At 39.1% G+C, this 18,271-nt stretch overlaps 1 pseudogene; it reads right to left on the bottom strand.

The window, feature by feature from the left end:
* LOC115831154 overlaps positions 1-3,522 on the bottom strand; it is a 70,512-nt pseudogene extending 66,990 nt beyond the window's left edge.
* Between the last annotated feature and the right edge of the window lie 14,749 nt (positions 3,523-18,271).

The following is an 18,271-nucleotide window of genomic DNA, read 5'->3' on the forward strand; positions in this document are numbered from 1 at the left end:
ATAATAGGCCGGGCGCAGTGGCTCACGCCTGTAATCCCAGCACTTCGGGAGGCCAAGGCAGGCAGATCACGAGGTCAGGAGATCGAGACCATCCTGGCTAACACAGTGAAACCCTGTCTCTATTAAAAATACAAAAAAATTATCCAGGCGTGGTGGCAGGCATATGTGGTCCCAGCTACTTCGGAGGCTGAGGCAGGAGAATGGCATGAACCTGGGAGGTGGAGCTTGCAGTGAGCCAAGATGCGCTACTACACTCCAGCCTGGGGGACAAAGTGAGACTCCATCTCAAAAAAAAAAAAAAAAAAAAAAAAAAGAAAACCTCATAATAAATGAAGAAGCCAGATACCAAAGGCCACAAATTGTATGATTCCATCTCTGTGAAATGTCCAGAAATTGTCACATCTATAGAGATAGAAAGAAGAGCAGTGGTTTCCAAGGACTAGAGCTGCCTGGGGGGAAATAGAGAGTGACTGCTAATGAATATAGGGTTTCTTTCAGGGGTGATAAAAATATCCTATAATGGATTGTGGTAATGGTTGTACAATTCTATGAATATGTTTAAAAAACTATACAATTGTACACTTTAAATAAATTGTATGGTATATGTTGTATCTCAATAAAGCTATTATTAAAAATTTGGTTCCTCAGTCACTTTAAATATGCAATAGCCACATGTGGCTAGTGGCTATTGTATTGGACAGCACAGATACAGCACATTTTTATCCTCACAGAAAGTTCCATCAGACAATGCAGGGCCAGAGTGGCTATGATAGACATGGTAAGAAGTGATACAAGTTGAAATTATTTCAAAGGTGGAAACGTGTGCCTTCACTTTCCACTTGCATTTGCCCTAAGAGAGCCCACAGAAAACTTTGGTGAAAAATTTAGAAGTTGTGAGAGACTAAGCTGAAAATCAAATTTTGCCGTTATGATTTAAAAAGTTTTTGAGTTTCCTTCTAATAACAGTATTTCCAATGCTGGTTGATTCTTAGACTAAAATAAATTAAACATGAAGGGCATTTGTCTAAAACGACAATGTGTTTCATATTTTATGGATGTACACATAATAAAATTGTTAGATATTGAAAAAACATCTTATATAAGCACTTATATATGACAAGCAGTTTTAAGCACCTTACATATATTAGCGCCTTTAATACTTTAACAACTATTTGAAACAGTGTAATTAAGTGTATATTCCAGATGAGGTGCAGAAAAGAGAATTCAAATATGTCCAAGGTCACACAGTTAGTAAAAAAAAAAAAACTGTAAATTTTGTAAATGAGTTTATATTCATGAACTGGGATAGAATAATGGACTCCAAAGACTAAAAAAGATAACTTCAGAGGAAAAAAAATTAGACTAAGAAGTACTCATTTGAAAAACTGACACCTAATAGAAAATTTCTAGGAGAGAATTGTGGTGGACAGTAATAAGCTATAGGTCAGAAATAGTTTAAGCTAACATATTACCCAACAATGCCATGAGCAGAGAGAGGTACCACTAAGTTTTATTTTATACATGTGCACTGTTATTTTAGTATATAAAACATACCTGATCTTATAGGAGCATATTTATTTTAAAAGTGTGAAATGGCCTTCTCCAAAATTGTTGAAAGGCCCAGTTGCTTAATTCATGCCTATATATAAGTATCCATATGGTATTCTTAAAAGATGAGGAATCGGTTTCCATGGTGTGGCCTCTGGGGAATCAAGAACAAATGTTTTCAGGAGCCATTTTTTATGGTAGGTATATTCTCTTTTCCATCACCTCCCTCTAAAATTTCAACAAGAACAATCTGAAAACTTCCTTTTTAAAATCAAAACTGATTTTTCATTCTCCTGCCAATAACCACGTTACACTTCAAGGAGGGTTGCTCAACTATGCTTGACAGGACACATGACGGGAAAACTCCAGTGTGGCCTGACACCAGGGCTCTTAATGGACTTGGGTTCCTGTAAAGGTGAAATGCTAATTTTAACCTCGAATCAGTTTTTAGATTAAAGGCTAGGAGCAACCACGGGAGTGTGCATATGGCTGTGATGGTTGAAAGAAATTTGATTCACTGAATTGCTTGAGTGGAAAAATTTACTTTGAAACTTAAAATGAACTATCACAAACTCCATCATCAAAGGAGCACTTTGAAAATTCTCTCTAAAATCACATGAAAATAAGCAAAGTGAAATTCTTGGAAGCATTCTTAGCGAATGAACAATGTACACATACGTTCTCAAAAATATTTCTTCCAAATAATCATGTTGCTTTGCCCATGGTGAACATTGCTGATTTATACTTGAGGCTCTCTGCATGGATGATGGAGAAAACTGATAAGATTTCCTGTCTTTGTGACATGATCCACACAGTATCAAAAGAAGAAATGGAGCCACTTTAGCAACCTTAGTACCTGGTCAAACAAAACTCATGTAGGGCTCAGGGTGTGGGCAGGCATCTAAGAGACAGCTTCAGGCAGCACTTGGGGAAAGGAAATAAGCCTGAAGGTGACCCTCTGATAGACAAGGGTCCCTTGGCTTTGACAGCACCCCAGTTTGTCTCAAATTTCGAATTGGTGCCATGTTTCTATGCTTTTTTGGGAGTGAGGAGAATAAATTCTTCTAAATGACAATTAAGGGTGTAATAAGAACTCACTTGTACTTAGGACAGCAAATCAGCACACTCCAAATACTCCAATCAGTTGTCATATCCTGGTTCTCTGGAGCTCACAATCCTTATTCCTACCACCTTTCACTCCCCTCAACCCAACAGCAACCCCTACTCTTGCCAGATTGTATGTTTTTCTCTACAGAGCAGTCCTATCTTTTTCAGAAGCAAATCTTATCATGTGACTCTCCTATCACCAACTCTTCATTGAGAAGAAGTCCCTCCACCCAGGTGTTAGTGATAAAATCCTCCCTCACTTCTTTGCCCCCTTTTCTAGCCCCCACCTCCTCTCTATGCTGTAGTCATCTTGACTGGGGTGGCTGTCCACCTCATAGGGGATGCTAGAAATGTGTAGAGGTGTGTTTTGATTGGTAGCTCCAGAAGGATAGGGAAAGTGAAAGTGTCTTAGTGTTTTTGATCTACTGTAACAAAATACTATAAACTGCATGGTTTATAAACAATGTGAATTAATTTCTTATAGTTCTGGACGCTGAGAAGTCCAAGATGAAGGAATTGGCAGATTTGGTGTTCGGCAAGGGCCCGTTCCTCATAGATGGTGTCTTCTTGCTATATCTCACATAGTGCAGGGGGCAATAAGCTCTCTGGAGTCCCTTCTATAAGGGCACTCATCCCATTTGTGAGAGGTTTGCCCTCAAAACCTGATCACCTCCCAGAGGCCCCACCTCTTAATACCATCACTTTATGGTTTTAGGTTTCAGCATATAAAATGCCAGGGTCTGGGGGCACAAACATTCAGATCACAGTAGGACGTTACCATATTTACTGGCCAGGATCAGGGGTGCCCAGTGTCCTGAAACCCTCGTCAGAGTCTGGCAAAGGAGAGTCAAGTTCAGGCATCCCCATCCCCACTAAAACACTTCCCATAGCCACAGCAACTCAGTTCCTATGCCTCTGCTTGATCCTGGCCATGAATGCTCCTTCTCTGAATCCTTCCCCACACCTCACTGTCCTGTATGGCCACCCCCTACTCATCTTTCAAGAACTTCAATATCACTTCCTTGGAGAAGATTCTCCTGAACTTACTAAACTTATGTTCTTTTATTATATAAGCTCTACCCACAGACCCCAGGACTCATCACATTGGTAAATAAGCAATACGTACACAATTTTTGAACATCAACTCTGACCTTAGGTAAGCTCCCAGAGGGCAAGAGAGGCAGGGCCTGGCGTATTAACATCTATATCCACTGTGCTCTCAGAGAGCCTCTTACATCATAGATATGCCACAATCTTGATGAACACAGACGCTCCTCTCAAAACATGCTCCCTCCTCTCCAAACACATTCCCACCCATTCCCGGGTTTAATTTTCCTTAAACTCTCCCCTGGAATCTCTGCCAGTAGTTTTCCTTCTACCACTCACCTTAAAAGACACATTTGGCTCATTTCCCCAAAATGGTCTGATCATAAACATTTTTTAGGGAGGATTCCCTCTTTTTCTATCGATTGGAATAGTTTCAGAAGGAATGGTACCAGTTCCTCCTTGTACCTCTGGTAGAATTCGGCTGTGAATCCATCAGGTCCTGGACTCTTTTTGGTTGGTAAGCTATTGATTATTGCCACAATTTCAGAGCCTGTTATTGTTCTATTCAGAGATTCAACTTCTTCCTGGTTTAGTCTTGGGAGGGTGTATTTATCAAGGAATTTATCCATTTCTTCTAGATTTTCTAGTTTATTTGCATAGAGGTGTTTGTAGTATTCTCTGATGGTAGATTGTATTTCTGTGGGATTGGTGGTGGTATCCCCTTTTTCATTTTTTATTGCATCTATTTGATTCTTCTCTCTTTTCTTCTTTATTAGTCTTGCTAGCAGTCTATCAATTTTGTTGATCTTTTCAAAAAACCAGTTCCTGGATTCATTAATTCTTTGAAGGGCTTTTTGTGTCTCTATTTCCTTCAGTTCTGCTCTGATTTTAGTTATTTCTAGCCTTCTGCTAGCTTTTGAATGTGTTTGCTCTTGATTTTCTAGTTCTTTTAATTGTGGTGGTGTCAATTTTGTATCTTTCCTGCTTTCTCTTGTGGGCATTTAGTGCTATAAATTTCCCTCTACACACTGCTTTGAATGTGTCCCAGAGATTCTGGTATGTTGTGTCTTTGTTCTCGTTGGTTTCTAAGAACATCTTTATTTCTGCCTTCATTTCATTATGTACCCAATAGTCATTCAGGAGTAGGTTGTTCAGTTTCCATGTAGTTGAGCTGTTTTGAGTGAGTTTCTTAATCCTGAGTTCTAGTTTGATTCCACTGTGGTCTGAGAGACAGTTTGTTATAATTTCTGTTCTTTTACATTTGCTGAGGAGAGCTTTACTTCCAACTATGTGGTCAATTTTGGAATAGGTGTGGTGTGGTGCTGAAAAAAATGTATATTCTGTTGATTTGGGGTGGAGAGTTCTGTAGATGTCTATTAGGTCCACTTTGTGCCGAGCTGAGTTCAATTCCTGGATATCCTTGTTAAATTTCTGTCTCGTTGATCTGTCTAATGTTGAGAGTGGGGTGTTAAAATCTCCCATTATTATTGTGTGGGAGTTTAAGTCCCTTTGTAGGTCACTGAGGACTTGCTTTATGAATCTGGGTGCTCCTGTGTTGGGTGCATATATATTTAGGATAGTTAGCTCTTCTTGTTGAATTGATCCCTTTACCATTATGTAATGGCCTTCTTTGTCTCTTTTGATCTTTGTTGGTTTAAAGTCTATTTTATCAGAGACTAGGATTGCAACCCCTGCCTTTTTTTGTTTTCCATTTGCTTGATAGATCTTCCTCCATTCCTTTATTTTGAGTCTATGTGTGTCTCTACACGTGAGATGGGTTTCCTGAATACAGCACACTGATGGGTCCTGACTCCTTATCCAGTTTGTCAGTCTGTGTCTTTTAATTGGAGCATTTAGCCCATTTACATTTAACGTTAATATTGTTACGTGTGAATCTGATCCTGTCATTATGATGTTAGTTGGTTATTTTGCTCATTAGTTGATGCAGTTTCTTCCTAGCCTTGATGGTCTTTACAATTTGGCATGTTTTTGCAGTGTCTGGTACCAGTTTTTCCTTTCCATGTTTAGTGCTTCCTTCAGGAGCTCTTTTAGGGCAGGCCTGGTGGTGACAAAATCACTCAGCGTTTGCTTGTCTGTAAAGTATTTTATTTCTCCTTCACTTATGAAGCTTAGTTTGGCTGGATATGAAATTCTGGGTTGAAAATTCTTTTCTTTAAGAATGTTGAATATCGGCCCCCACTCTCTTCTGGCTTGTAGAGTTTCTGCTGAGAGATCAGCTGTTAGTCTGATGGGCTTCCCTTTGTGGGTAACCCGACCTTTCTCTCTGGCTGCCCTTAACATTTTTTCCTTCATTTCAACTTTGGTGAATCTGACAATTATGTGTCTTGGAGTTGCTCTTCTCGAGGAGTATCTTTGTGGCGTTCTCTGTATTTCCTGAATCTGAATGTTGGCCTGCTTTGCTAGATTGGGGAAGTTCTCCTGGATAATATCTGAAGCCAGCATCGTCCTGATACCAAAGCCTGGCAGAGACATAACCAAAAAAGAGAATTTCAGACCAATATCCTTGATGAACATTGATGCAAAAATCCTCAATAAAATACTGGCAAACCAAATCCAGCAGCACATCAAAAAGCTTACACACCATGATCAAGTGGGCTTCATCCCTGGGATGCAAGGCTGGTTCAACATACGCAAATCAATAAATGTAATCCAGCATATAAACAGAACCACAGACAAAAACCACGTGATTATCTCAATAGATGCAGAAAAGGCCTTTGACAAAATTCAACGACCCTTCATGCTAAAAGTTCTCAGTAAATTAGGTATTGATGGGACGTATCTCAAAATCATAAGAGCTATCTATGACAAACCCACAGCCAATATCATACTGAATGGGCAAAAACTGGAAGCATTCTCTTTGAAAACTGGCACAAGACAGGGATGCCCTCTCTCACCACTCCTATTCAACATAGTGCTGGAAGTTCTGGCCAGAGCAATCAGGCAGGAGAAGGAAATAAAGGGTATTCAATTAGGAAAAGAGGAAGTCAAATTGTCCCTATTTGCAGATGACATGATTGTATATCTAGAAAACCCAATCGTCTCAGCCCAAAATCTCCTTAAGCTGATTAGCAACTTCAGCAAAGTCTCAGGATACAAAATCAATGTAAAAAAATCACAAGCATCCTTGTACACCAATCACAGACAGAGAGCCAAATCATGAGTGAACTCCCATTCACAATTGCTTCAAAGAGAATAAAATACCTAGGAATCCAACTTACAAGGGATGTGAAGGACCTCTTCAAGGAGAACTACAAACCACTGCTCAATGAAATAAAAGAGAATACAAACAAATGGAAGAACATTCCATGCTCATGGGTTGGAAGAATCAATATCGTGAAAATGGCCATACTGCCCAAGGTAATTTATAGATTCAATGCCATCCCCATCAAGCTACCAATGACTTTCTTCACAGAATTGGAAAAAACTACTTTAAAGTTCATATGGAACCAAAAAAGAGCCCGCATCGCCAAGTCAATCCTAAGCCAAAAGAACAAAGCTGGAAGCATCACGCTACCTGACTTCAAACTATACTACAAGGCTACAGTAACCAAAACAGCATGGTACTGGTACCACAACAGAGACATAGATCAATGGAACAGAACAGAGCCCTCAGAAATGATGCCGCATATCTACAACTATCTGATCTTTGACAAACCTGACAAAAACAAGCAATGGGGAAAGGATTCCCTATTTAATAAATGGTGCTGGGAAAACTGGCTAGCCATATGGAGAAAGCTGAAACTGGATCCCTTCCTTACACCTTATACAAAAATTAATTCAAGATGGATTAAAGACTTACATGTTAGACCTAAAACCATTAAAACCCTAGAAGAAAACCTAGGCAATACCATTCAGGACACAGGTATGGGCAAGGGCTTCATGTCTAAAACACCAAAAGCAATGGCAACAAAAGCCAAAATTGACAAATGGGATCTAATTAAACTAAAGAGCTTCTGCACAGCAAAAGAAACTACCATCAGAGTGAACAGGCAACCTACAGAATGGGAGAAAATTTTTGCAACCTACTCATCTGACAAAGGGCTAATATCTGGAATCTACAATGAACTGAAACAAATTTACAAGAAAAAAACAAACAACCCCATCAAAAAGTGGGTGAAGGACATGAACAGACACTTCTCAAAAGAAGACATTTATGCAGCCAAAAAACACATGAAAAAATGCTCATCATCACTAGCCATCAGAGAAATGCAAATCAAAACCACAATGAGATACCATCTCACACCAGTTAGAATGGCCATCATTAAAAAGTCAGGAAACAACAGTTGCTGGAGACGATGTGGAGAAATAGGAACACTTTTACACTGTTGATGGGACTGTAAACTAGTTCAACCATTGTGGAAGTCAGTGTGGCGATTCCTCAGGGATCTAGAACTAGAAATACCATTTGACCCAGCCATCCCATTACTGGGTATATACCCAAAGGACTATATATCATGCTGCTATAAAGACACATGCACACGTACGTTTATTGCGGTACTATTCACAATAGCAAAGACTTGGAACCAACCCAAATGTCCAACAACGATAGACTGGATTAAGAAAATGTGGCACATATACACCATGGAATACTATGCAGCCATAAAAAAGGATGAGTTCATGTCCTTTGTAGGGACATGGATGAAAGTGGAAAACATCATTCTCAGTAAACTATCGCAAGGACAAAAAACCAAACACCGCATATTCTCACTTATAGGTGGGAATTGAACAATGAGAACTCATGGACACAGGAAGGGGAACATCACACTCCAGGGACTGTTGTGGGGTGGGGGGAGGGGGGAGGGACAGCATTAGGAGATATACCTAATGCTAAATGACGAGTTAATGGGTACAGCAAAACAACATGGCACATGGATACATATGTAACAAAACTGCACATTGTGCACATGTACCCTAAAACCTAAAGTATAATAATAAAAAATAAAAATAAAAAAAATAAAAAATAAAAAAATTCAATAATGAAAAAAAACATTTTTAAATTTAAATTCTATACTGACCCTTCAATGCCTAAGCAATTAAGTCCCAATTTCTTAACCTCACACTCAAAGCCTTTACAATTTAGTTTTCAACTGCCTTCCCAAACTTCCCCATCTTCCACCCTCTAAGTTCTGATCTACTCACAGTTTTCCACACCTGCCCTAAATTTCCCCACTTTAGTTTCATTAATAGTTTTGTCACTGCAATGACATAACTGTTAAAGCCAAGCTTAAATTTATTTAAAAGTTTACAAGTTGTTCAGGGAATCATATAGTTTGATCCTCAGTAGTGATAAAACAACATAAAATTATAAAAAATGTTATTATAACATAATGGAATTTCCTCTACTTTAAATATTTATTTTGCACCATCCCTGACCTCTCTACAAAAAAGAAAAAAAAATTCAAAGTGCCTGAGGTTTCCAGGCATTCTTAGCTCTATTTATTTACTTCCCACCTCAAATGGCCTTAGAATTCAAATTCTGTAGAAAATGGATTTCTGTAAACAATCCACTGAAAATGGGTCATATTTTGCCATTAATAGAATCACAGTCAACAAGGACTAATAGAATTAGTCACTTAAGTATCTTTAGATATGAGAGACAATAGAAACAGTAAGAATCTCTTTGTTCCCAGCCTTGAATATAACTAGGAAGCCTTCCCAGAAGAAAGCAGCTGTGAAGGGTACCCATCAAGAATATCCGGCTCAGAAGCCAGGGCCTCAGAGACTGTTCTCTCACTGAGACCTAGAGAGGGAACTCCCTGTGTTATTCTCACTGATGGCCCAGGAACCACCCTTGCAAGTCATGACCACCAGCATCATGTAGCACTGGAACTGATCTGGGCAATGACCTCTGTCTAAACTTCTGAATCCCCTCCGAAAAAGGCCCAAGACAGCAGCACGGCCATGCAGCTGTGCTCACATCTCACCCCTGCGCTGGCCAGGAACACATCTATCTTTCCTTTGGGTAGGGTCACCCAACCGCTCTGCCACTTTCAGCTCTTTCAGCTGTGAAAGGCATCTATGTGACAGACCCCTATGTGACAGACCCCTCTGCAGTTTGAAACTATATGACAACTTTAACACCCAACTCAGCATCTGCATGGGTTTCTGAGAATTACCTGTATCTTTTGTGGTCTCTTTGCTGATTCTCTGGTTCATTAAAAAAAAAAAAAAGTGACTCATGTGATCCCTGAGTTCCTATATAGCCAGTTTTACTCACTAGCTAAAGAAACACTGTTTTTAAAATGACAAACCCAGCAACAGTTAGGCAAGCTCTCATCAGGCCTCCATGCAGGGCTGTGTGATTGCCTAAAAAAAGTCTTCGACAGCGGATCTTGAACTTTGGGCCATGGGGGCTGCTGCCCACATTGACCTCAGGGGCTGATGGGGAGAAGCAGGGAGGAATCAACACACTGGAACTGAAGAACACACCCCATGTGGCGTGAACTCATCACCTGAGAAGAAATCTCTATAACCTACTTGGCTTGCTGTATGTGCTGGGGTGGGAGTCACGGTCTCAGTGATTTTCAAGTGTTCTCTTTCAAGCTTCAGATATCTCATAGGCAGATGACCAGAATTGAACAGCGGAAGGCAGGGCCTTTTTGAGGTGACAATTCTGAGATCAACCTTATTTACCCTTGTGTTGAAGTCTTTGGCATTCTGGGTGATTTTGTAGAGTTGGGGAAACCTGAGCATGCTCTCCCAAGTGCAAGACCTCTAGAAGACTCCCAGAGTGAAAGGAGGCATAGCGGTGAAAATCTGCAGGGAGAACAATAAGCCATTAAGAGTGGCCCTTCCAATTCACATGGCTTCAGTGTTCCCTTCTACCAAATGATTTTTTTTTCAGTTTTACTTTAAGTTGAGGGGTGCGTGACCAGGCTTATTGCAAAGGTAAATTCATGTCATGGGGGTTTGTTGTACAGATTATTTCATCACCCAGGTATTAAGCCTAAGTATTCATTAGTTATTTTTTCTGATACTATTCCTCTCCTACCCTCTGCCCTCTGCAAAGCCCAGTGTATGTTGTTCCTCTCTATGTGTCCATTAAAATCCAGTCAAGTACAAACCATGAGATTCCATGATTCACAACGCCCAGAACACCCTCCAAAAAAAGAAAAGAAAATACCATTTTTATAATAATCAGTATAAGATAAATTGAACACTAAAAGCATCATATTTTATTGGCCATGAAATCTTGTTAAATTAGCAACTACCTTCCCATGTAAAATGAGGGCTGATGTGGAATGACACCACCATTAGCTGGGTGAAGTTCTGTTTTGTTGTCTGTTTGTACTAGCTGAGGTACAATTTTACAACTTCCCATCTTGATGTTATAATAAAATTTAAGGAATTTTACTATGAATGAATTATGGGCCAGATACTGTAATAAGCACCAGAAATGTAGAGACCTACAAAGAGAAGAAATAAGAAATGGAAGCAGGTCCCAGACCTCCAGGAATCCACCTACTACAGAAGTCAGCGAGGAAAGTGAGGCGATAGATAGATAGATAGATAGATAGATAGATAGATAGATAGATAGATAGAAAGATAGATAGAATGAACACAGCGCTCTTAAAAATGACCCATGGGGGAGAGGCTGGAGAAGAAGGGAGAGTCATGAAATGATTCCTGCACCAAAGAGTATCTAACATGCAAGGTATTGGACTGACAGAATTTGACAATATAACACGGATGTAGGTGAGGAAGCATTCCCATGAGAGAAGCACCCCTTGGAAAGCTATCAGGGTATCAGCTAGCTGGTATGGAGGTGTTGAACAAAGTTTACAGGAGGCCATTGTTTGGACTGAGCTCCTGCACTTGACCTCAGCGTCTTGACCAAGCCAGATAAAGTCACTCATGCTGAGAGATGCATTGTCAAACTAAACTTTGAAACAAGACCTTTTTTTTAAAAAAATGGAGATTCACAGCAGCCAGTTTACTTGGGCCCCAGAAGGGACCCAGTTTACCTAAGCCAGGGTGGTAAGGGGGTCCTCTGTGTTTTACCTCTTTAAGGAAAGTAACTTTGAAACAACCAATCACTTTTTGTTCTGTTTCTGTTTTCTTTAGCCCTTTTCTGCCAATAAAGCTAACCCCCCTCTGCTCAGCTTATTGAAGAGCACTCATTCTATTTCATAGAATGAGATGTCAACCAATTCTAGAATGGCCAGTAACAGCCAATTAGATTTTAAATTGTTGTAATTTTGTCTTTTGACAGAGGAACGTTCTAGTAACTCCTGGCCTCAAGTGATCCACCCACCTCGGTCTCCCAAAGAGCTAAAATCACAGGCCTGAGCCACTGTGCCTGGGCTCTGGGCACATTTATTAACTTAAACAATGTCTGGAGACATTTTTTATTATCACTGAGGGAAGGGGTACTATGATGATGAGGTGCTATTGGCCTCTAGTGGGCAGGATCTGGTAAGCATCCTACAATGTACAAGGGAACACTGTACACAAAGAATCATCCCATCCAACATGTTGACAATGCTAAGATTGGAAAATCCTTCTCTAGAACCATCCTTAATGCCTCTATATCTTCCACTCATTTCTGAAAAGAGCCTGGTAAACAGATCTACCACAGGCACCAAAGCTAGCTCTCGGAAACAGAAAGAACCTCCTGGCTACTAGCCTGGCCGAAGTAGGAGAATTGCTTCAACATTGACAGTTTCATGCATAAACTATGAAAATGTCTAGTGTTTTTAAGAATTATAAGAGAATTAAAATGCAAAGAAATCGTTTGCTAAGGATAATGGCAGGGTGTACATGGAGTTAAAGTATTGAAAATTCTCTTTATTATCATCACATGAAAAGACAGATTAAAAAAGAGTCCTAAGCAGAATATCAACATACCAAAAGTAGCAATGAATAAAAACAAAGTATTATCACAATCAAGTTCAGTTTATCTGACACATGCAAGGTTAGATTAACAAGAGTAAATAATGTAATGCAATTCAACACAAGTAACAAATGGTTTCTTAAATGATCATCTCAATAGATGCAAAATAAGTAGTGCTTTGTAAAACTGAACTTTGATTCACAATGAAACTTTGAGAACTAGTATGAGAAGAGAATTTTATTACTACAATTATAATGGTAGCTCCAGTGATTTTTGCCCCTTGGTGTTTTCACTGTGTACACTTCTCTTTCCCTGAATATGATTTGCCTCTGGTGAACAGAATTTTGCAGATGTAGTTAAGCTCTAAAATCAGTTACTGTTTGGTTCATCAGTAGGGAAATTATCCTGAGTGAGCCTGATATACACCCTGATATGACAGGCTATTCTTGCTGACTTGATGAAGCAAGCAGCCATGTTGAGGAAATCCACATGGCTAAGAACTGTGACCAGCCTCTAGGAACTGTAGGCAACATTTAGGACCTGAGATCACCCAGCCAAAAGTCAGGAGATAGCTTGGGATTTCAGTCATACTGTCACAAAAACATACATTTTGCCAGCAAACTTAATGAACTTGGAAGCAGACTCCCAGTCAAGATTCCAAATGAAAATTCAGCCCAGCTGACACCTTGATTGCAGCCAGAAAAGACTGAGCAGAGGACCCAGTTAAGACATGAGCATACTTCTAACCCACAGAAGCCATGATCTCATAAATGTCTGTGGTCCTAAGATGTTATGTTTGTGGTGATCTATTATGCAGTCCTGCAAAACTCATACAGTAAACTAAAAGATATATATTATGAAAACAAAAACCCACTATCTACATAGAGATTGAAATATATTGTTTTCCCATTACAATTTCAACAAGACATGGATACCAATTGTACCCACATTTATTCAACATTATTCTTGCAGTAGAAAAAAAAAGAAATAAAAATTCTTGAATTAGAAGACTGTTACTATTTACAGATGGTGTGCGTATATAGAAAATCCTAAACATTGTACAGATCAAATATTCAGATAAGAAAATAACAAGTTTACCAAGACAGTTTAACTAATCAAGTTCAATACACAAAATATCAATTTTATTTCTATAAGCAAGTAACAAAAGAAAAAATATATATAAATAAACTTTGTGATAGGATCAACTATACCAAATAATTGAGTATAGATGTTAAAATAGGCAAGGTCTCTATGTGAAAATTTTTTAAATTAATTAAGTTAATAAGACAATTGAAATATTAGTAGTATGAGAATACAATATTATCTCTTTTCTTCCCAAATTATTAACTCAATGAAATTCCAATCAAAATCCTTGCTCTGCAGAGCTTTGTGTATTGATTATAAAATGTATATGGCATATTCCCTCTCTTCTCTTTCTGAGCATTTTTATTCATAAGCATGGAGATAAAACAGAAAGCTGTGATTGTCCAGAGTGAGGAGTTGCGGCCTGGAGACAATGAGAAAGACCTAAGTGTGGGAGCACCACCCTGCACAATGTTAAGAATCAAGTGAGAGCACCCCTGAATGGTGGGTGAAATAGAATAAAATATCAAAAACTGAATAGAGTCAGGAGGCATCCATGCAGAGATGGAGAAGGACAGCCTAGCATGGGTTTTCAGCACCTGAGCAGGAAAAATTTTCTGTCTAAAAGGGCAGCTTGGCACAAAATATCTGAGAAAGAGTGGAGTGAAGACAGAGGGAAAGCAGCAGAGGTAACCTAATGAAGGATGCTGAAGTCCCAGAGGGAGTGAGTACTTACCTAAGGGCAGGGACGCAAGAGACTGGTCACACAGAAGGGTATTGAACAAATGAAGTGAGTATAGCAGGTCCTTGAATAATGCCATTTCATTATAACATGGATGAAACACAAATCTCATCTGAGGTCTCTGTCCATGAGGAGTTTAAATGTTCTTGTTATGTCTGTATGGAGTTTCTTCAGGGACTCTTCTTTTTGTCCTACATCCCAAAGCTCTGTACATGAGATTAACTGATGTGTCTACATGGTGCCAGTCTGACTAACAGTGGATGTGTGTGTGAGTGACCCTGCAATGTCATGATGTACATGACATTGCTTGCAAGTTTGATGTAGGACAATTAATCCTTTTCAAACACTTCTAATTTAGATTAAATCACTGACCAGCATTAACAAAGAAACTCTATAATAATAGGGTTCCCTCCTGGCACCCAAAACTGCCAGGAGAAGCTCCTGCCATCTGCAAACCTGAACTGCAATAAGCAGGTTGGAAAAGGATCAAGTAAACGAATGCAAAGTACTGTAAAATAAAAATCCGTGAGAACCGTGATAATCACACAAATGCTGTTGTTGACAATGATGCCATACAAAAGCACTCCGTGAGGCTGACATACTTGTGACTGTTTGTTTCTGAACTGCATAATCGTAAGTGGTGCTCCTTACAATCTGCAATCTACTGACGTTGATTGCTTGATGTAACCCATGACCACTACAACTGCCATCACTCGGTGGTTCACCAGAAATTGAGTAAAAAATATCTTACTTATTTTTATTAACCTTTAAAAAATATATGTAAAGCACACATTGATTTCAACGTTTAACGTTTGTTAGAAGTGTTTTGGGTCCTGAACGGTATTGCCTAGGTTTTCTTCTAGGGTTTTAATGGTTTTAGGTCTAACATTTAAGTCTTTAATCCATCTTGAGTTAATTTTTGTATAAGGTGTAAGGAAGGGATCCAGTTTCAGCTTTCTCCATATGGCTAGCCAGTTTTCCCAGCATCATTTATTAAATAGGGAATCCTTTCCCCATTGCTTGTTTTTGTCAGGTTTGTCAAAGATCAGATAGTTGTAGATATGCGGCATCATTTCTGAGGGCTCTGTTCTGTTCCATTGATCTATGTCTCTGTTGTGGTACCAGTACCATGCTGTTTTGGTTACTGTAGCCTTGTAGTATAGTTTGAAGTCAGGTAGCGTGATGCTTCCAGCTTTGTTCTTTTGGCTTAGGATTGACTTGGCGATGTGGGCTCTTTTTTGGTTCCATATGAACTTTAAAGTAGTTTTTTCCAATTCTGTGAAGAAAGTCATTGGTAGCTTGATGGGGATGGCATTGAATCTATAAATTACCTTGGGCAGTATGGCCATTTTCACGATATTGATTCTTCCAACCCATGAGCATGGAATGTTCTTCCATTTGTTTGTATCCTCTTTTATTTCATTGAGCACTGGTTTGTAGTTCAGGACATAGGCGTGGGCAAGGACTTCATGTCTAAAGCACCAAAAGCAATGGCAACAAAAGCCAAAATTGACAAATGGGATCTAATTAAACTAAAGAGCTTCTGCACAGCAAAAGAAACTACCATCAGAGTGAACAGGCAACCTACAGAATGGGAGAAAATTTTTGCAACCTACTCATCTGACAAAGGGCTAATATCCAGAATCTACAATGAACTCAAACAAATTTACAAGAAAAAAACAAACAAACAACCCCATCAAAAAGTGGGCAAAGGACATGAACAGACACTTCTCAAAAGAAGACATTTATGCAGCCAAAAAACACATGAAAAAATGCTCATCATCACTGGCCATCAGAGAAATGCAAATCAAAACCACAATGAGATATCATCTCACACCAGTTAGAATGGCCATCATTAAAAAGTCAGGAAACAACAGGTGCTGGAGAGGATGTAGAGAAATAGGAACAGTTTTACACTGTTGGTGGGACTGTAAACTAGTCCAACCATTGTGGAAGTCAGTGTGGCGATTCCTCAGGGATCTAGAACTAGAAATACCATCTGACCCAGCCATCCCATTACTGGGTATATACCCAAAGGACTATAAATCATGCTGCTATAAAGACACATGCACACGTATGTTTATTGTGGCACTATTCACAATAGCAAAGACTTGGAACCAACCCAAATGTCCAACAACGATAGACTGGATTAAGAAAATGTGGCACATATACACCATGGAATACTATGCAGCCATTAAAAAGGATGAGTTCATGTCCTTTGTAGGGACATGGATGAAAGTGGAAAACATCATTCTCAGTAAACTATTGCACGGACAAAAAACCAAACACCACATGTTCTCACTGATAGGTGGGAATTGAACAATGAGAACTCATGGACCCAGGAAGGGGAACATCACACTCCGCGGACTGTTGTGGGGTGGGGGCAGGGGGGAGGGACAGCATTAGGAGATATACCTAATGCTAAATGATGGGTTAATGGGTGCAGCAAAACAACATGGCACATGGATACATATGTAACAAACCTGCACATTGTGCACATGTACCCTAAAACCTAAAGTATAATAAAAATAAAATAAAATAAAATAAAAGTGTTTTGCGTCCTTACTTAGAAGTTCAGTGATGTTTCTGTGACCAGAAATATATCATAGGAATGTCACTCTTATTTATATCAGTTAGCCTATGGTAAAAGTGGTTTTATTATACGTCTTTCACTTAAGCTCAGTTCCAAGACCTATTGATCATGTTAAGTAAGGACGGACTACATACTAAGCATGAAGGGAGACAGGTTACTGTCAAAGACAGGAGTTACAAATGCAATTGACCCTTGAATGACATCGTGTGAACTGCATGGGTGCTCTTGTTAGCAGATATTTTTGAAGAAATATAAAAAAACTTGGAAATTAATGGCAATTTGAAAAAAACTGTAGATGAACCAAATAACCTAGAAATAGCAAACAAAAATATTTATACAATTACTAGTCTACTTTATCATTGCTACCATGAAATATACAAAATCAATTATAAAAAGTGAAAATTTATCAAAATGTGTGCATACAAAGAACATGATGCTAGCTTCAGCTAAGAGAAATGTAAACAAGCATAAAAATGCAGCATTAAATTATAACTGCAAAAAGTTAACTTTAGTATGTATTGTACTACTATAGTAAGTTTATGCCCACCTGGTACTATTGCAGTGAGCTCAAGTGTTGGGCATATCAGCTCAAAACACCATGTGATGCCAATCATCTGCACAGGAGCAATTCGTTTACCTAGAAAAATGCGTCATACAGTAAAAGATGATTTCTCATGGTTCTTGCCTGTTTTCCATCATTTTTTTGTAATACCATGAACCTCAAAACATGTGAAGTGCCACTATTGATGCCATAAGTGCTCCAATGATGTAAAGTCATGACTTTTTTGTATGAAAAAGCTAAACATTTCTCCAAAGAAAAAGCTTTGAAAAATATTAACAAGTCATAACCTATTAAATAGAATGAACCATGAATCCATACTGATACAAATAAATGAATAACTTGAAGGTTTGAAGAGAAAGAGATATTTACATAGTCTCAAATGAACTCCCTACAAAATAGTAATTCATGAAAAAGTGAAAAAATAACATGACAGAGGAGATGTTCCGCAGATACCACCATTAGAAATAAAATCTAGCATCACCAGTAACAGAGCAAATCAAAACTGTGGTCAAACGATGGGATGCAAAAAGATCACAGGAGCATTTTGGTGATAGCCATGTTCAAAAAGTATGATATAAAACTAATCACAGGTCGGGCGCGGTGGCTCACGCTTGTAATCCCAGCACTTTGGGAGGCCGAGGCGGGCAGATCACGAGGTCAGGAGATCGAGACCATAGTGAAACCCCGTCTCTACTAAAAATACAAAAAATTAGCCGGGCGTGGTGGCGGGCGCCT

Source organism: Nomascus leucogenys, chromosome 18, assembly GCF_006542625.1.
Source record: "Nomascus leucogenys isolate Asia chromosome 18, Asia_NLE_v1, whole genome shotgun sequence".
Classification (NCBI taxonomy): domain Eukaryota; kingdom Metazoa; phylum Chordata; class Mammalia; order Primates; family Hylobatidae; genus Nomascus; species Nomascus leucogenys.